Consider the following 20,875-nt stretch of genomic DNA (forward strand, 5'->3'; position numbering starts at 1 on the left):
CGATTAATTATTGGGCGTATTTAGCCCACGACCAACCCTTTACGTGAAGTAAGATGGAGATTCAATAAAAGAAAAGACGGAGCGAAACGGGAAAAACAGTTCAACATAAAGCACATTTATTCCTCGGCAAACGGAAAGCACACATATACAATTATACACCAAAAGCAAATGTAAAAGTAGAAGAAACACAACAATTCTGCACAAAAAGTAAATGTAACAATGCAGATCTACTACCGACTACAGAGCACACGGCAACACTTATACAGTTTTACTTCACAGACGGCGCCGCCAACACATATACTCAAAGCAAAAGAAAAAGGGACTACCCTCAACTACAAGGGGGCAGACGGGCCTGGGGCCGAGACCGCGTCGAGCCTACCCGTCTGGTGATGAGCCGCAAAATGGCGGCGGCGCTCCGACTCCGCGGGCCTCGCTGGCACTGCCTGGTGTGGGGTGGGAACGGGGCCCCCTTCTCACACTATCTCAGCGCGGGGGGGAAACAGGAGGGGGTTGTTGATGCTCGGGGGAATGAGGATATCTCGCTGGCTTGGGTCCCGCGACGAGCAACTCCACCGCGACCTCGGTCGCGTTACCGGCCTCCCCTCTCCGCAGCTCCCCGACTCTGACACGAGCGCAGACCTCCACAAAGATTCTTGGCTTCTCCAGCCTCTCCGGACCCCGACAGACACTCTCTCGACTGCCTTCGCCGCCGCCGCCACAACTCTCCAACTCTCCACTCTTCTCAACTCCGTCCAACTGCTCGACTCTCGACTCTCTCCAACTGCTCGACTCTCGACTCTCTCCAACTGCTCGACTCTCGACTCTCTCCAACTGCCCTTTTCTTCTCAACTCCTTTCAACTGCTCACTCTTGACTCACTCGATTTGCCCCGCGCTCGGCGCTTTATAGTGCGACAGGAGAAACCATATGCAGATTTTTGGATCAGGAATCGCTCGGGGGCGGAGCCACGCTCCCCATTGGACAGAGGAAAAGTGGGCGTGAATCATTCTTGATCCGCGAATCTGCATATAGCGATTATACTCCGATGCGCCTGGAGGCGGGGCCAAATCGCCCCACGCCCGCTGATAGGACGGAACAGAAGTGGGCGTGAATCATTCTTGATCCGATTTCTCGGAAAGGCTGGCGTTTTTGCACCCGCTGCTCGGTGCGCGCCCTCTACGAGTCCAGGATCGGTGCCCACAAGCGGCGCGGGAATGGCGGTGATGCGATGGTTGCGAGAGCGAGATGTGACGGTAAGGGTCGTGGCTGTTGGCGTTGTTGTTGTGAAGCGGCGTTGCGGTTGGTGGTTGTTGTGTGATGGCTGTTGAGACGTGGTTGGTGGTGGTTGTGGTGGTAGTAATGGCGGTTGGTCCAAAATAAATATAGTAAAAGAAAAACGGCTATCTAAAAGGGTCGCAGCCCGAATGAATGACATTTATTCCCTCTAAACAACGGGTTTGGGCTAACTACACATATACTTACAGAGATATCTCACCTATAACTGGTGCTGAAGTGAGTGTTTTACTATCTTTTCACAAAAGCAAAAGTCAGCCTACATCAATCCAGCTGCAGGCAGTGAATCACTCACCCATCACCACATTCGGGGAGAGATCTTTAACGCTGCATCTTTGGCTGTGACGAGTATTCCGATGCATATTCGTAGTTGCTGAGTTGCCTACACTCATCATAGAAACTGATTTTCTTCATCAGTTTGGCCTGCTAGTGGATGTCAAACATCACAAGCTCATTGACACCACGACCAGCCTTACTGTGCAAAGAATCATCAATCATTCACCCTCCATCAGCCCCATGCTTGTGAAAGCTACATCTCCTTCATGTTATGACACCCTCTTTCATGAATACCCAGGGATTGTTCATCCAGTATACAGGGATTTTAGGATGAAGCACTCGGCCACTCACCATATAGTAACTCGTGGACCTCCAGTTGCAGCACAACCATGGCCCCTTACCCCAGATCGTCTGAAAATCGCCAAGTCAGAGTTCGAGCACATGTTTGAACTCAGCATCATCTGATAATCTGACAGCAACTGGTCTTCATCCTTGCATATGGTACCAAAGCAGTCACCAGGTGACTGGCAGCCATGTGGTGACTACCATACACTCAATGAACGCACCATTTCTGATCGCTATCCAATTCCCTATTTTCAGGATTTTTCATCCTCCCTCGAAGGTGCACATGTTTTCTCCAAGATGGACCTCATCAGAGCATAGCAACAGATAACAGTAGATTCGACTGACATATACAAAACAGCCATCACAACACCTTTTGGACTATCTAGGCTTGTTTGCATTGCATAATGCTGTGCAGACATTTCAGAGGTTGATCAATGATGTCATCCATGGTCTTCCTTTAATCTACGCTTACCCTTGACGATCTGTTAGTAGTAAGCCTAACGGAGAAAGAACACAAGGCACACCTCCGATTTACTTTTTGAGCACCTTGCTAAGTATTGCATAGTCATTAATCCCAGTAAGTGCCAGTTTGAGGTGCCATCCATCACCTTCCTCGACCACTCATAGACAAACATGGTATCTGCTCACCGGAGGAGAAAATCAAGACCATACAAGCCTTTCTTGCACCCACATCAAAGCGCATGTTGAGGGAGTTTCTTAGCCTTGTGGATTCTTACAGATGTTTCACCTCTAACTGTGCAGGCATTTCTTAGCCATCGACAGACTACGCAACAAGAATAAGAAAAATCAGCCGATCACCCTCGATTAAAAAGAATTGGCTTCCTTCGAAGAGGTGAAGGTGAGGTTGTCTGAGGCCACACTTCTTGTTCATCCTCAGGCTGAAGCACCACTATGCCTCTTAGTCGATGCCTCAGATATGGGAGTAGGAGGAGTTCTGCAGCAGAATGTAGATGACACATAGCAAAACCACTCTCCTTTTTCTCAAAGCGTTTTCAACCTGCAAAGACCAGATACAGCACGTTTGGGAGAGGACTTCTAGCAGCCTACCTGGGTGTCAAACACTTTTGGTATATACGAGAAGGGAGGACATTCTCTATCGATATGGACCACCAGCCATTGACCTATGCTCTCAAGTCAGGACCCAATCATCGCTCTCCAAGAGAAGTACGACATCTTGATTTAATCTCCCGGTTCATGACAGACTTGAGGCACATCAGTGGCAAAAACAACTCTGCAGCAGGGATTTTGTCTGGCAGGGAGTGAATACTGACATCAGAGCCTGGTCCAGAACCTGCACAGCATGTCAGAGATCCAAAATACATTGACACATCAGGTCTCCTCCAGCCACGTTTTCTACACCAGACGCCAGATTCAGCCATGTTCACTTTAATCTCGTTGGACTGCTACCTCTATCAGATGGCAATACATACCTGCTCACATTCAGTGATCATTTTACTCGTTGGCCGGTCGCGAGACCTATCCCTGACCAGACAGCAGAGACGGTAGCACAAGCAATCATCTCACATTGGAGAGCTGTGTTTGGTGCACTCTCAATAATAACCACAGACTGCGGTCATCAGTTTCAATCATCACATTTCTAAGCTCTGTCTGATCTACTTGGCCGTATGAGAACATGACCCACAGTCACCCATCACTTAATGGGCTCGTGGAGTGATTCCATCGACAGTTGAAAGCATCTCAGAAAGCCCATACAAATACAAGATGGACACATACAAAATGGACAAATACAAAACCGCATTCGCAGCCCTATCTTCAGTGGGGTTTCATTCCTTTCAGCAGTGGGACTACTATCATTGAAGCACTTTTGGTGAGCAGCTTATTCCCACGGGCACTGGCCATTAATGACACCTGAGTCACCGAGTGGATAATATTATTTCGTGGACGCGATGCGGAGTTGGTCCACTGGCGATACGCCATGTCTTGCTTCTTATTGAACTTGTGACTGTATTTACCCACACTCAAACTTAACAGCTTATGGGACACCGCTCAGACTGGACGAAGTCATCAACCTTTAGCAGTGAGTAGAAGTCGATAACTTGATTTTGTATTAAATAATAGATTTTAGACCTGACGACTACCACTATTACCAACTACCACAACTCCCATTACGACTTCTTCGTTACTACAACTACTACTTGAATGGCTCGAAATGATTTCCACCTTCTGAAGTCGGCCAGTGAATGTTTTTGCCCCAAGTTTTTCATGAATCTAGGCCATCCTGCCAGCTCAGCATTACTCGGTCATATTATGTTTTCACCCCTGTCTGTCTGTTTGTTTGTCTATGAGCTGGATATCTCAAAAATTATGTTCAGATTCGGATTAAACTTGGTTGGGTGTGTGACAAGGACAAATCGATTCGCGTTTGGTCAGGATCCGAATCCGGATCTGAAATTGTTAAAGTGATTCTTCACCATTGAGAGATAGCGGCAAACAGGAGAGATGGCATGATATCTCAAAAAGTTGTGGACAAGCTATGACAAAACTTGGTGGATGAGTTGGTTCCATCCATCAGGACCACACTCTATACAGAGTGTTGGTGCTGCCAAAACAGTCTCCTCAGCTATTGGACACAATCCTGGACAGGTCACCACTGCAACACAGGATACTGAAATGGCTCAATTATCCCAACAAGCAAGCTTGTGCTCACTTTGCCAACCTCAGAAGGATGACAGGCTGAGTCAACCTCACCTGGTATTAATTCAACAGCCAAGTGGGATTTGAACTCAGGACCCCAGTATCCCAAGGCCACCACCCTAACCATGAAGCCAACACCAGGCAGACCTGCATCCTGCTTCCACTCAATCCTAACCTACGTACCTCAGGTCAAGAGGAATGTAAATAGATTTCATATTTGTGTAAAATCTGTACTTTCCTTTGTGTAGCCCCCACCTTGAATGGCCTTTAGCTTTGTGCCAGGTGAAAAAAAAACTTTCACGAAAGAGATCACTGGTAAGGTTAGTTAAATGTGAACAGATTTGCAGAGGTCAATTTCTGCAAGCAACTCGGTGAAAAGAAGACTCCATTCTGCTTCCACAGATTGAAAGGGAGGATTTGGTTGCCCTTGAGCTACAGTAACACACGAGTGCTACAAAGAGTACACAAGATTTCTTACCAAGCCATTGCCACAAATCGAGATACGATACATGGATGCACACCAAGTGTTCTGTGATGACATAATCAGACAACACCTGCTCCGTAAAAAGGAAAATTCTTACATTAGCCAGACTCAGCAAGCTCATCAAGCAAACAACCAAGCAAGTGGAAGGCATCGATGCTCCATATCGGACATGAAACCCGAATAAAAGGCTTCAGGTAGAGAAAACTTTCCCCAGCTCATCTTTCTGACACCAACCAACCATCAAATGAGTGATATAGTTCATTCTGACACCCTCTGAGCAGAAGATCTGGCCGAGGACCTGGTTGATAACTCCACATCTGCTGAAAGCTCCACTGATGAGGAAGATGATCAACAGACAAAGAATCGAGCATCTCCAACACTGTATATACCGGACACAAATGACCATCTGGGGACACTGTACAATGCTGCTCTCGTCATTAATTCACTGGTTGGTTAGTAGTAAACAACCACCAACACAGCCTTCGCCTCCAACTGCATCACACTTGTCAATAAATAAAGCCAAGGATGTTATTCTACACCAGCTTCATAATTTATTGGCCTGGGTTGTCGGTGGATCAGAGGATTCAGACATTTACCTCCGCAACTGAAGGTGAATGGAGGTTATGTTCTTTCCCCTGTCTGTCTGTGTCTCTGTTTGTCTGCCTGTGAACAGGATGTCTCAAAAGGTTGTGGACGGATTCAGATGAAATTCTGTGGACAAGTTTGGTGTGTGACAAGAATGAAATAATTAGATTTTGGTGAAGATCTGGATTCTACAAAAAATTTTAGCGATTCTTCACCCTTGAGAGATAAGGTCAAAAACGACATGTTGCATGATATCTCAAAAAAATTTGGACGGATTCAGGCAAAACTTGCTGCTCAGGTTGGGTGTGTGATAAGAAAGAATCTTCACTATAATTCACAGACCGGTATTTGTGTGTTTGTTTGTTTGCCACGCTATTCCTCTTGCAGTTCTGGGCTGATTACATGCAGACACAATATAGGACCAGCATGACCCAAATTAATGTATAGGGGTGTTTTTAACCTTGCTGGTGGTCTTTGGGGTAGGTGTGGGTGGTATTACAAGTCTCCATCATTTACAGTACAGTATTCCTGTCCCCACATTTCCCAGTGCAGTCAAGCGTTTTGAATTGTAAGCAGTCGGTATGTTTTTGCTTCATGCACGTAACATGGGTTTTTTTTTTGCCTACACACCAAAATAAAGGTATGCGTCAGAAGAACATGTTGCATGCTTGGAACGAGATCACCCATAGGGCAGGTACTCTGCTCGTTGATTCAATTTTGAAGATCTGAATCCGGATGCAGATCCAAGTATTTCTTGAATGATTCTTCACCATTGAGTGATAAGACTAAAACAGATATATAGCATGATATCTGAAAAAGTTATGGACGGCTTCTGTCAAAACTTGATGTTCAGATCGGGTGTGTCACAGGAAAGAATCGATTCAATTTTGGTGAAGATCCGAATCCGTTTTTTTAATATGCTAAATGATTCTTCACTCTTGAGAGAAGGTGCCAAAAACAACATGGAGCACGATATTTCAAAACGTTGTGGACAAGTTATGATAAAAACTTGGTGGATGAGTTGGTTCAGGTCCAGATGCAGATCTGGCTAAGCAGTGGGAGACAACACGTAAAATGTTCAGCCTGGCAGAGGGATGCGCTCTACCAAGTGCCGTTCTAGTATTTCAATGTCATCACTTAGAAACTCTTCACCTGTATCCTACTTCCACCTCAATCCTAACCGACCTTAGTTCAAGAGGAATGCGAATAGATTTCTTCTTTCTTTTTAACATTTACAGTGCTTTCAGAAAGTATTGTTGCGGATTCGCGCCCGCCGGCATGCGAACGGCCACGTAACTCGAATCGCGGCACGTCGCCCACCGGACGGACAATCCCGTCGTGACCCTCTCGGACTAACGCCGGGAACTAGTCACGGGTGGACCTTTCGGCCTCACCACGATCGTGCCAATCGGCCCCCCGCGTGGGATAGGGTTGCTCGCCAAATTCGACCTACCTAAGTACCGACACGGAGGGTAGACCGGGCGATCGCACCTCGCCGCAGGTCGACTTCGGACACGGGCCACTTTAAGCGACCCGTTCCGTACTATCGGGATAACCGAGCGGTGTTATCGTCAACCTGGACGGTTCGATTAATTATCGGGCGTTTTAGCCCACGACCCACCCTTTACGTGAAGTAAGATGGAGATTCAATTAGAGAAAAAACGAAGCGAAACTGGAGGAACAGTTCAACATAAAGCACATTTATTCCGCGGCAAACGGAAAGCACACATATACAATTATACACCAAAAGCAAATGTAAAAGAAGAAGAAACACACAATAATACACAAAAAGCAAATGTAAAAGCAAAACACAATGCAGATATACCACCGACTACCGAGCACACGGCAACACTTATACAGTTTTACTTCACAGACGGCGCCGACAACACATATACTCAAAGCAAAAGAAAAGGACTACCCTCAAGGATGATGGGGGCAGACGGGCCTGGGGCCGAGACCGCGTCGGGCCTACCCGTCTGATGATGAGTCGCAAAATGGCGGTGGCGCCCCGACTCCGCGGGCCTCGCGGACAGTGTCTGGAATGGGGTGGGAACGGGGCCCCCTTCTCGCACTATCTCAGCGCGGGGGGAAACAGGAGGGGGTTGTTGATGCTCGGGGGGGATGAGGATATCTCGCTGGCTCGGGTCCCGCGACGAGCATCTCCACCACGACCTCGGTCGCGTTACCGGCCTCTCCTCTCCGCAGCTCCCCGACTCTGACACGAGCACCCCCTCGACTGCCCTCGCCGCCGCCACCTCTCCAACTCTCCACAGCTCCGTCCAACTGCCTTCTCCGACTCCTCTCTTGACTGGCTCTTCCCAACTCAACTCCGAACTCCACTTGACTTCCAACTCAACTGCACTTTTTGGCGAGCGAACGCGGCCCTTTATAGCCCCCCCGTGGCTTCGCTCTTTCACCTTCGACCCTTTACCTCTGGCTGGCTCCCCATTGGACAGAAGAAAAGTGGGCGTGAATGCTTTTTGATCCGCGAATCTGCATATAGCGACCACACTCCGACGCACCTGGAGGCGGGGCCAAATCGCCCCACGCTCGCCGATAGGACGGAACAGAAGTGGGCGTGAGTCGTTTTTGATCCGTTTTCTTCGGAAAGGCTGTGGTGTTTCTGCACCCGCTGCTCGGTGCGCGCCCTGCACGAGTCCAGTATCGGTGCCCACAAGCGGCGCGGGAATGACGGTGATGCGATGGTTGCGAGGGCGAGTTGTGACGGTAAAGGTCGTGGCTGTTGTTGTGAAGCGGCGTTGCGGTTGGTGGTTGTTGTGTGATGGCTGTTGAGACGTGGTTGGTGGTGGTAGTAATGGCGGCTGGTCCAAAATAAAGATAGTAAAAGAAAAACGGCTATCTAGAGGGGTCGCAGCCCGAATGAATGACATTTATTCCCACTAAACAACGGGTTTGGGCCTAACTACACATATACTTACAGAGATATCTCACCTAAGAGACCTGAATGGTGGTTTGCGAATTTCGTCAACCACAACACTACCCCCTCCCCTTTTTACAGACTCGTCCCGAGTCGTCAAATTTTCGTGTGCCATCATGTGTAGTTTTCCCCGAGTACATTTTACCTACGGATCCCTGAGTGCGACATTCATGGTATTCGTGTCCCCAAAATAAATAACCTGAGGGCTGAGTAACTACCTAAACAAACTCACTCACACGGACGTCTTAAATAAAATTGCCGGCGCTAAGACAGACATGCCGGGGGCGCACTCATATGTACAGTACATCTTAACCTTAACTTACAAATTTTACACTAAACCATGGCCCAGGATCAATGAACTCTGCAAAAAGAAAGCAGTTAGCAGGGAGCCAGGCTGCTCGCATGCAGTCTCTGGCTCAAACAATGCAGGTGACAGGGAGCGTGGCCGGCTGCTCACACGCAGTCCAAGGCCTTCCCTTTTGAAACTGAACGCAGTGAAAAACGGTGCATGGGCTGCACAAACACAGTCTCCGTGCCAGCTCAAGTGGCACACGCAATGAACACAACGAATGGATGGATGAACGCAAACACGGTGCATGGGCCGCCACTGCAGGCCCGTGTTGTAGCTGCCAACAGGGCAGTTCTTGCAGCTTGCAAACTGTTGCTTTCTGATCCTGGCGCACATGGCAATGAACAGGGGGGGGGGGCAAAGCAAAAATTGAACGGGGCTGGTGAACAGGGGCAGTGGGCATGGCATGGCAAAGGTGATCAGGCAAACACCGCCTGCAGAATAAGGCCGCTGCAGGCAAACACAGCCGGCAGACGATCTGGCCGGCACAGGCCTTGAAGCACAGCAGCTGCAGACAATCCGACCGGCACAGGCCTTGCAGCACAGCAGCTGCAGACGATCCAGCCGGCACAGGCCTTGCAGCAAAACAACAGCTGCCGATGAAGTGGGCCGGCCTTTGCCTTGCAGCAACGCGGCCAGCAGATGAAGCTGACCAGCCTTTGCCGTTCAGTGGAGGTTGGTGGAGGGAGTGCGGTGGTGCTGGCCACTCGGAAGGCGGGCTCGGACCTACCCTACGGTCTCCCTCCCAACCTATCGCCTTTGCCTGTCACTGTCTATACCCACTCCCTTAATTTGTCAAACCCCAATTTAGCCCCAACTTATTATTATTATTATTATTTTTTTACTTCCCCACTATAAATCATCCCCTAACCCCCTGTACTGTCCTTGTTCGGCTAACCTATCCTGTCACCTAGCCTACTCCCAACCCCTACGTTCCCTTCCCGGAGGGGAACAAGGGAGAGCTCGCGTCCTGTGTCGAGGCCCAACGAAGCCTCAGAATGGCCTCCCCAGAGTTCAGCGATCTATAACCAAAGTGGGTCCAGCGGCCCACAACGATAGCGAGGGGATGGATGGTGCGGAGGGGTACATCTCCTAATCTACCCTAACCATTTAACTGTTAAACTACCCCGGGGCTTTCAACAAGCGCCTCTCGCTTAAACTATTGGTTCTAACAACCCAGATTCCCGTCGCCTGCATTGGTGTCCTCACAATTTCGGGCCTCGCCCCCCAATTTTCTCTCTGTGCCCTCACACGGTCTCATGGCTGGGACACGTGGCTCCCTTTGGCAGGCACGACCCTCTGCCGATTCTCCGACGATGTTACCCCCGGGCACTACACTGCCTCCGAGCCTACCAGCTCCCTAAACACCGGGGAGTGCCCCCCATGGCACCTCCCCTGAAACGCACACGTGGCAGGCTGGCTTCCCAGGCCCCTTTCCGAGGGTCACCCGTGCCCACAACACTGCCCACGCGGCTAATGGCGCCCCGGGCCCCCGCACCAAGCAGGCGCACCCGTTCCCACTACGCTATCCCGGCCCCCCATGGGCCCTTGGCCTACCACGGCCGACTAGCCTGGTGCCCGGGGTACCCACTCAGCGATACTCACTTTTCGCAGCCACGCTCCCAGCCCGTCAACAGGGCTCCTGCACCCCTCCAAACGGGTTTCGAGCCTACACACCCACCAACAACAAAACAACCTCCATTTTTGTTAATTTGACTAACCCCCTAACTCACTCTACACTGACCCCGGGGTCCCTTGGGCGGGAGTCACTCCTCCCCCCAATCACTCATCGCACCATGCAGTCCCCATTCGCTCCACTCACACAGACCCGCTGGCCTCACTCACTCACCAAGCACATGCTTCCACTTCACTCACCAACTCTTCAACACACACACCACTGAACTCTGCCATCCTTCTATCTGCATCCCCTAACTAACTCGTGCTCCCACGTCGTCCCTTAAACTACAGCACGTTCCTTTTAACACTACGTAGCTAAGCTACGTCCCCACTACACATTCACTGTCTGTCACTGTCTTCTAACTCAAAAAATCATTTTATTTCCCAACCTAAATCTGGCTACAATCCCTCTAACTCATCCATTCCACGGACTCCATGAGGACTTACCCCTGCCCCATGAAGTCGGTCTAGCTAAGCTAACCCTTCCCCCTAACTAGTTTCCATCCTGTGCCCTGGTAAGGGGGTCTTCCACCCCTTGCCCGGGAATCCTGTGCACCCAAAAGTGAGGCTTGCTCTTTTTTTTCCCACATGCGCAGCACCAGCGCGGCAATTCACAGCTCGCGCACTTTGCACCTGCCCGTGACGTCATGCAGCTGCACGTGTACCTCGTCCCTCCTTGGACGGTACCATCCGGCAGGGATACCCCTCCTGCCGGATTCCAACCCCACGTGCAGCCATGACGTCACCGTGCGCATAACAAAACACAAGCCCCACGTCTCGAGGGGTTCCCCACGCGAACACATGTGCTTTGCCCATTGGAGCTTAACACACACGATCGCGTGGAGAACCCGTCCGGTCCAAATCCGTAATCCTGCCTAAACTTTGTCCGTCCGCGGGATCGGCAAATCCACCGCGTGCGTTTCCGGACCGGGACTTCACTCTCGCAAGCGAGCACGTGGGGGCCTCGTGCGTTGCACAGCACGGACCTCGTGCTCAATGCTGGGTGAACCCGGCACAGTCCCCGAAACAACTACAGCCGCTACTCGGCTTTCTTTCCTCTGTCGCAGTGTCCGTCTCCATTCCACACACGCACTCCCGCGTGTTACGACGCTCATACACCATTCCATTACATTCACCCCGGGAGACGCGGCTGCATGTTCACACATGCCGACCGACATCTCCCTCACACACAGCGACCTTGCACACGCTGTCTCTCTCACACTTGGCCGCTCACTCACGCATGCCACCTCCCTCGCACACGTGGCTCCACTCACTCGCGGCCTTTCACTCACTCTTGCCATTTCCCTCACACAAACCATACTACTCACACACGTGGGGGCACTCATCCGCGGTGCCTCACTCGTACACCGTGCCTCACTCACACACGCGGGGGCACTCATCCGCGGTGCCTCATCCACACACGGCGTGCTGGGAAGCACGCCCTTCTGCACACTTACCACCACACCACTCACACACGGGGTCGCTTCCACACACGGGGTCTTTGTCACCCACCCGGTCGCTCTCACACACGCCCTTGCACCCACGCTATGCGTGCGTTGCAGCACGCATTTCGCCACACTCGTGAACACACACCTCGACACCACACACACCGGGACAACCACACTGGGGATTCGTGTCCCCACAAGAGTCTCCAGGGCCTCTATACCCCCCAAGCTCTCCATGCACCTGTCCACAGCACCCGGCCCCTCAACCTCGCAAAGCACGACCGAACCCACCTGGTCGTGACTCGCCTCAAGGGGGCAGACTCCCTCCCCTCGTTCCTGGAGGAGGCCATCCAGCTGCTCGCACCGGGTCTCTACACGCTCCGCGAGCTCAACCTCATCGTCCTCCACCACCTCTGTGTGTGTGTGTGCGTCTCTAACCCCGTCATTATCATGCAGTCTCTCCTCTATCGTTCCCATCTCCCGTGTCTCTGTACATTTATTCGTTTCTGTTGTCTCCTCGTGTCTATTAGTCTCTGCTTCTTTCTGGCGTCTTTCCCTTATCTTTATGTAGGTCAACCTTGCTTTCTCCTTAAGTCGCTCCCGTCCTTCCCTGTTTTTCACTCCTTGCTCTTTCACGATCTCCGCGTACCTCCTCCTTGCTTTCCGTATTAATTGTTCTTTTTTCTCCCTCCCAATTACTTTCACCTCGTCTCTTATCTCCCTCGTGCACGTCTCCGTCACGCTTCTCGCCCAATACGTCCCCCGAATTATTTTCTCCTTACCCGCCTCCACCGCGGGCCCGACAGCCGTTGCACTCCCTCCCAGCTCGTTCGCTCCCACACGTGGCGTCGCCATTTTGAGCTCTCTGGCCACTGCCTTCATGCCCGCCTGCAGGCTTTGGCCCATGTTCTGCGTCTCACCCCGCAGCTCTTTCATTTCGAGTGCGTTTGTGTCCATTTTCGTTTTCATTTCGTTCATTTGCTTGTTCATGCCTTTTATTTCGTTTTTCATTTCATTTGTGTTTGTATCCATCCTCGCTGTCATTGCCGCCAGCATGGTGCATAGCTGGGCCATGTCGGGTGCGCTTGGGTGAGCCGTTTCGGCAGGGATCGGGGAAGGGTTTTGGTGGAGAGGGGGAGGGGAGGTGTCATACACCGCGGCCGCCGCCGCACCTATTTCGGGCTCTGGGTTCAGTTGGGCGAGTTCGTGTTCCTGCACAACCGACTTTTCCTGCATGGGGATTTCATCCTGGACCATGGATTCTACATTACCACACATATACATTTCTAATACCCCCGGCTCCCGCTCGCCTTGAGACGCCATCTTATTTCTCGTAAAGGGTTAATTTGAATCGCTCGTAATTTGGAGGGAATCGGGGGTCGCTCCTCTCACCCCTGGACCGATTCCCGTGAATTTAGCTGGAGACAGGAGAGCCCGTTTTCCCGTTCTCCGATACCAGTGCCGCGAGGAGGGCGATGAGTTTATATCGCACGACCTGACACCAGTGTTGCGGATTCGCGCCCGCCGGCGTGCGAACGGCCACGTAACTCGAATCGCGGCACGTCGCCCACCGGACGGACAATCCCGTCGTGACCCTCTCGGACTAACGCCGGGAACTAGTCACGGGTGGGCCTTTCGGCCTCACCACGATCGTGCCAATCGGCCCCCCGCGTGGGATAGGGTTGCTCGCCAAATTCGACCTACCTAAGTACCCACACGGAAGGTAGACCGGGCGATCGCACCTCGCCGCAGGTCGACTTCGGACACGGGCCACTTTAAGCGACCCGTTCCGTACTATCGGGATAACCGAGCGGTGTTATCGTCAACCTGGACGGTTCGATTAATTATCGGGTGTTTTAGCCCACGACCAACCCTTTACGTGAAGTAAGATGGAGATTCAATTAGAGAAAAGACGAAGCGAAACGGGAGGAACAGTTCAACATAAAGCACATTTATTCCGCGGCAAACGGAAAGCACACATATACAATTATACACCAAAAGCAAATGTAAAAGAAGAAGAAACACAATAATACACAATAAGCAAATGTAAAAGCAAAACACAATGCAGATATACCACCGACTACCGAGCACACGGCAACACTTATACAGTTTTACTTCACAGACGGCGCCGACAACACATATACTCAAAGCAAAAGAAAAGGACCACCCTCAAGGATGATGGGGGCAGACGGGCCTGGGGCCGAGACCGCGTCGGGCCTACCCGTCTGATGATGAGTCGCAAAATGGTGGTGGCGCCCCGACTCCGCGGGCCTCGCGGACAGTGTCTGGAATGGGGTGGGAACGGGGCCCCCTTCTCGCACTATCTCAGCACGGGGGGAAACAGGAGGGGGTTGTTGATGCTCGGGGGGGATGAGGATATCTCGCTGGCTCGGGTCCCGCGACGAGCGTCTCCACCACGACCTCGGTCGCGTTACCGGCCTCTCCTCTCCGCAGCTCCCCGACTCTGACACGAGCACCCCCTCGACTGCCCTCGCCGCCGCCACCTCTCCAACTCTCCACAGCTCCGTCCAACTGCCTTCTCCGACTCCTCTCTTGACTGGCTCTTCCCAACTCAACTCCGAACTCCACTTGACTTCCAACTCAACTGCACTTTTTGGCGAGCGAACGCGGCCCTTTATAGCCCCCCGTGGCTTCGCTCTTTCACCTTCGACCCTTTACCTCCGGCTGGCTCCCCATTGGACAGAAGAAAAGTGGGCGTGAATGCTTTTTGATCCGCGAATCTGCATATAGCGACCACACTCCGACGCACCTGGAGGCGGGGCCAAATCGCCCCACGCTTGCCGATAGGACGGAACAGAAGTGGGCGTGAGTCGTTTTTGATCCGTTTTCTTCGGAAAGGCTGTGGTGTTTCTGCACCCGCTGCTCGGTGCGCGCCCTGCACGAGTCCAGTATCGGTGCCCACAAGCGGCGCGGGAATGACGGTGATGCGATGGTTGCGAGGGCGAGTTGTGACGGTAAAGGTCGTGGCTGTTGTTGTGAAGCGGCGTTGCGGTTGGTGGTTGTTGTGTGATGGCTGTTGAGACGTGGTTGGTGGTGGTAGTAATGGTAGTAATGGCGGCTGGTCCAAAATAAAGATAGTAAAAGAAAAACGGCTATCTGGAGGGGTCGCAGCCCGAATGAATGACATTTATTCCCACTAAACAACGGGTTTGGGCCTAACTACACATATACTTACAGAGATATCTCACCTAAGGGACCTGAATGGTGGTTTGCGAATTTCGTCAACCACAACAGTATTCACACCCCTCAACCTTTGTCACATTTTGTTGTGTTGCAGCCTGAATTTAATAAGGATTAGATTTAAATATTTTGTCACCTACCGATACAAATTACCCCGTAATGGCGAAGTGAAAACATTTTTTCAGAAATTTTTGCAAATTAATAAAAAATGAAAAGCTGAAATGTTTTGTGTCAATAAGTATTCAACCACTTTGCGATGACACTCCAAACTGAGTTCAGGTGTATCCAATTTCCTTTGATCATCCTTGAGATGTCTGTACAACTTGATTGGAGTCCACATGTGGCCAACTCAATTGAGTGGACATGATTTAGAAAGAAACAAACCTTTACTTAGAAGGTCTCACAGTTGACGGTGCATGTCAGAGGAATAACTCCACCATGAAGTCCAAGGAACTGACTGTCGAACTCCAAGATAGAATTGTGAGGAGGCAAAGATCTGAGGAAGGGTATAAAACAATTTCGAGAGTGCTGAAAGTTCTGAAGAGCACAGTGAGCTCCATCATTAGGAAATGGAAGGAATATAGAACTACCCAGCCTCTTGCTGGAGCTGGCCTTCTGACCAAACTGAGCAACCGTGCAAGAAGGAACTTAATCGGGGACGTGACCAAGAACCCAATGACCACTCTGACAGAACTACAGAGTTCCATAGCTGAGATGGGAGAACCTGCTGGAAAGACAATAGTTTCCGCAGCACTTCCCAAATCGAGGATTGATGGGAGAGTGGTCAGATGGAAGCCACTCCTGAGAAAAAGACACATGATAGCATGCCTGGAATTTGCAAAAAGGCACGGGAAAGACTGAGAGCATGAAGCAAAAGATTCTGTGGTTTGACGAGACGAAAATTTAACTCTTTGGCCTGAATGCAAAGTGTTATGTCTGGCAGAAACCGAGCACAGCTCATCACCCATCTAATACCATCCCTGTTGTAAAGCATGGTGCTGGCAGCATCATGCTACGGGGATGCTTTTGAGTGGCAGTGACTAGGAGACTATGAGCCTGGTGTTGGCTTAGTGGTGAGTGTGGTGGCTTGTGATCCTAGGGTCCTGAGTTCAAGCCCCGTTGGCCGCTGAATTAATACACTAGGGGGTTGACTCAGCCTGTCATCCCTCCGAGGTCGGCGAAATGAGTTCCAGTGTGTACTGGTAGAGGGGCACTGCATCAGCGACACAGTCGCGCTTCCAATAAATGAGAGCTACCCCGGCAGCTAAGCTGCCATACGCAAGAAGGAGAAGACGGGGAGACTTGTAGGGATAGAGAGAGCAATGAATGGAACCAAATACCAGTAAATCATTGAGAACCTGCTTCAGAGTGCAAAAAAATCTGAGATTATGGCGAAGATTTATGTTCCAACAGGAAAACCCCAAGCATACAGCCAAAGCAACACTGGAATGGCTTCTGAACAAGAACGTGAAAGTCCTTGAGTGGCCCAGCCAAATGCCAGATTTGAATCCCATTGAGAATCCATGGAAAGACTTGAAGATTGCTGTTGACTGACACTCTCCATCCAACTTGACAGAGCTTGGGAGAAAATCCCCAAATCCAGATGTTCAAAGCTGATACAGATATACCCAACAAGACGAGAAGGCCGAAGCTGTAATCGCTGCCCAAAGGTGTTTATAAAAAGTAATGACTCGGAGGGCTGAATACTAAATGACACAAGAGATTTTAATTTTCAATTTTCATTTTTAATCAATTTCAAAAAAAATTCCAAAAACATGTTTTCACTTTGTCATTATGAGGAATTTTGTGTAGATCGGTGAAAAAAGTTTAAATTTAATCCATTTTAAATTCAGGCTGTCACAACAAAATGTGACAAAAGTCGAGGTGTGAATACTTTCTGAAGGCACTGTACACTTTCCTTTGTGCAGCCCCCACCTTGAGTGGCCTTTGGCTTTGTGGTTGATGAAATCCCTTTTTAGGTTATCTCTTCGAGCATGACCTAATAATATGGGTGTCGATGTCCTTTGATCCGTCCGTCCGTCCGTTCACAATGAAGTTGAAGCGGAAGATCTGGTCATTAGTGATCCTGATAGAGGTCGATGAGACGTACACGATGGTATGACTTTCAAGGTCACCGAAGGTCAAGGTCAAGGTCACGAGGCCTTTGAAGTTGCGAAAATGACGATTTTCAAATTCTATCTCCTCCGCCATTTCTCAAGCGATCTTGAATTTGATTGTAGCATATGAATCTATGGGACAATATCTAAATTTGTTTGGGCCGGATTTTCGATATTCGCTTTCATGTCACGTGACTTCAAAGTTGGCAAAAAATGCGAAAATGACAATTTTCAAAATCTATCTCCTCCTACATTTCTCAAGCGATCTTGAATTTGATTGTGGCATTTGAATGTATGGGACAATATCTAAATTTGGTGGGGACGGATTTTCTAATTTCGCTTTCGTTTTTGCATCACGTGACTTCAAAGTTTGCAAAAACTGCCCTACCTTTAGGAGGCTATATATTCTCTACTAGGCATAGTAAAAGTTAGTGAATCGTGTCATTGCATAGCAGCTGACCTTGTCTTTCATGTCCATTCAAAAGAATACCGATATCTTCGAATACGTACACGTCACGTGACTTTGAATTTTGCGAAAACTGCTTCATGTAGTTGCAAAATGGCGATTTTCAAAATCTATCTCCTACATTTCTTAAGTTATCTTGAATTTGATTGTAGCATATGAATCTATGGGACAATATCTAGATTTGGTCGGGCCGGATTTTCGATATTCCCTTTCGTTTTCGTGTCACGTGACTTCAAAGTTGGCCAAAAATCCCTCCTGACCCGAAAACACTCCACCCTAGTAACAGGAACTCAAGCTTGTATATTTTTATACATTTTCTGCCGAAGGTGCAAAAGTTTCAAAACCCGAAATGTAAATGTCGGCATTTATTTTCAAAATATAATTTCGTGCGCGCGCGCCAAAATGCCGAGTCATCTTTAACCAAACTGCGCAGTTCGAGCTGCATAGTAGAACTGCACAGTAGTCTTCGGTCAAAACTGAACATTGAGAACTTGTGGTATTATAGAGATGACCGTCACCCCCACACGGGGGTAATTTTTTGTTAACACACTTCCACAAAGAGGCCACTGGTAAGGTTGGTTAAATGTTAACAGATTCGTGGAGGTCAACTTCTGTAAGCAGAAGACGCCATTCTGCACTTGTGTGTCTGCCTGATAACTGCATGTAAACATTACACATCAGACATCAAAGCCAGTTTAAGCAACGCAAGCCAATCCAGTTTTAAGCAAACACCTGGTATTTTAATATGGAACTACTTTGGTATTCATACATTAACAACAATGCAAACCTTCAGAAGCAGTCAGAAATGCTCCCAAAAATGAGTTTTTGCACAAATTAGGTGCAGGTCAGTAAACTTTGGTGGCATATGTCTAAGGGATCATGACTATTGGTGCATTTTGAAACTTCCGATTGGACAACATGATATTTAACACAATGACACACAAAATTTGCCCGCCTTGACACGTTTCAGAATTTATAGTTCCTTTGAAAATTTAGTGGCGATGAGCCAATGGTAATGAAAAAGAAGAAAAACCACGACTTTTGTGTCTTCAGACGCACAAGGCTGCCAAGGCAGTTTTTCCTGAGTTAGGGGGCACAATGCCAGATGGGTCACCACTCCGATCCAGGATACTTGAATGGCTTGTTCTTCCCAACCCACCTGCTATTATGTTAAAGGCACAACAAGGGATTAAACTCAGGACCCTAAAATCTTCAGCCAGCCACCTCAACCGTTAAGCAAACACCATGCTTCCTTCAATGGTCGTGGTTAACTCAATAATGTTTTGCATTCAGTATACTGTCTGTTTCAGTGGATACTTTGAGTTTTTTTTTGTTTTTTGTTTTTTTAGTAGCGATTGGTATGTGTGGGGAGGAATTGGTGAACCACAAAATTAGAAACTTGCAAAATGTCCCTCAGCCTCCAAATTGCAAAAATGCCTATATCCGAAATTATTCACTTGTACAGTATTGTAACATGGAATTTGATCACACTTTAAAAAATAAATACATTTAACAACTTTCAGGTTAGATTCGCAACTTAAAAAAAAAAGAAAAAAGATTCCCAACAATTGAATTTGCATTCAAGCCTAATACGGGTCTTACACTTTATCAAATGAAATGTTTTCATGTTTATCCAACATGAACTATTTTTGCCACACCAAATTCATTTGGATGAACATTTAGTAGGTGGGGACTGGGAAGCATTCCAGGTACACTTTTTCCCAATTAAGCTAAAAATGTCAGGAACTTTTCTCCATATTATCCGAGTAACAAATTTAATTCAATAGGCACAACATGGCACCACACTCAAATGGCCTCACTGGAACACCATCTCCGGACTGTGCATGTACTTATTGTCATAAGAAACAAATATGTATTATTAATGAAGGATAATAATTTGAAACAAATATTGTCTACCATCCCAGAAATAATAAACCACAAAAGAATGATATAATACCACATATGTACTGTATACCATTTAAGAGCAGGACAAGTGAAGTAGTAAGAACACAGGACATTTGGTGACATCTTGACTTCCAGTCATCTCAGAATACAGCAAGTAAACCAATACTGTAAATATTCTGATGGAGAATTGTAATAGGAATCCGTTGGTGCCTCAATGTTGAAAATTGTTTGTCTGTACAAAGATGTTTGCATTTACATTACCCCTACCCTTGTGTTTTTTTTGCAGCTGCCGTACCCACCCCATCGTGTACATAGTAGCCTGTAGCTTCAAAACTATCCCACAACCGTGAACACATCTGCAAAATTTGGTGGAGATCGACTGTGAAGCGTTGGAGATGAGAGTCGGGATGACTGACTGTGGATAAGATGACTGGAGATGAGAGTTTGGCGTACCATTAAAATCCTGAGAGTATGAGAGGGTCAATGCAATAACACCACAAAGGATCACCTGCCTCGACTTGGCTGTGTCACATTTTCATCTCTTCCCCCAAACTTAAGGAATACCTTTGTGGAGAACATATTTCTTCCAACAAAGATGTCACGGCAGCTGTGAAACACTGGTTAAGTCAGCAGGATGCACAGTTCTTTCGTGACGGCATCACAAAATTACTTGAACGTTGGCAGAAATGTGTGGATGGCAGTAGTGATTAGGTTGAGAAATAAATATGCACCATGGTAGAATAAAGATTCATGTTAGTATCTGTCTTTGTTTCATTCAAACAAGCCGGTAGGCGTCATGGCTGCTCGCTCTAGATGGAAAGCTGGCCGACGCGACTCGCCGATATTCATGTACATGCTATCAATCAATTTAGCACAAGAAATATGATTATCACAGCCCTCTTAGTTTGCACTCAGAAACCCGCCTTGTGAAATTTCAGGCATGTTTCCAAAGAGACTCCAACAAATGGCAGCCCTGGCAATTCCATTTATCTATTCGCTAAAGATTTTATTTTTTTACATGATGCTGTAAGACATTCTCCTTGGGCACAAAAAAACAGGTCCCTCAGAGGTCCAGTTTCGGAGGTATTGATTTTTTTGTACAGTCCACAATAAGTGTAT

The 20,875-nt window shown here is 48.7% G+C and overlaps 1 long non-coding RNA gene across 1 annotated transcript in view; it reads left to right on the top strand.

Annotated features, from left to right (window-relative positions):
* The window catches only part of LOC147030329 (uncharacterized), a 31,481-nt gene extending 10,964 nt beyond the window's left edge, over nt 1–20,517 (top strand). The window contains exon 2 of the long non-coding RNA XR_015056314.1: nt 20,043–20,517. This is a non-coding gene — a long non-coding RNA (uncharacterized LOC147030329). The remainder of the gene's footprint in view (nt 1–20,042) is intronic.
* Nucleotides 20,518–20,875: the final 358 nt, after the last annotated feature.

Source organism: Eptatretus burgeri, chromosome 3, assembly GCF_056783735.1.
Source record: "Eptatretus burgeri isolate ZD-2024b chromosome 3, Ebu_testis_v1, whole genome shotgun sequence".
In the NCBI taxonomy this organism is placed as follows: domain Eukaryota; kingdom Metazoa; phylum Chordata; class Myxini; order Myxiniformes; family Myxinidae; genus Eptatretus; species Eptatretus burgeri.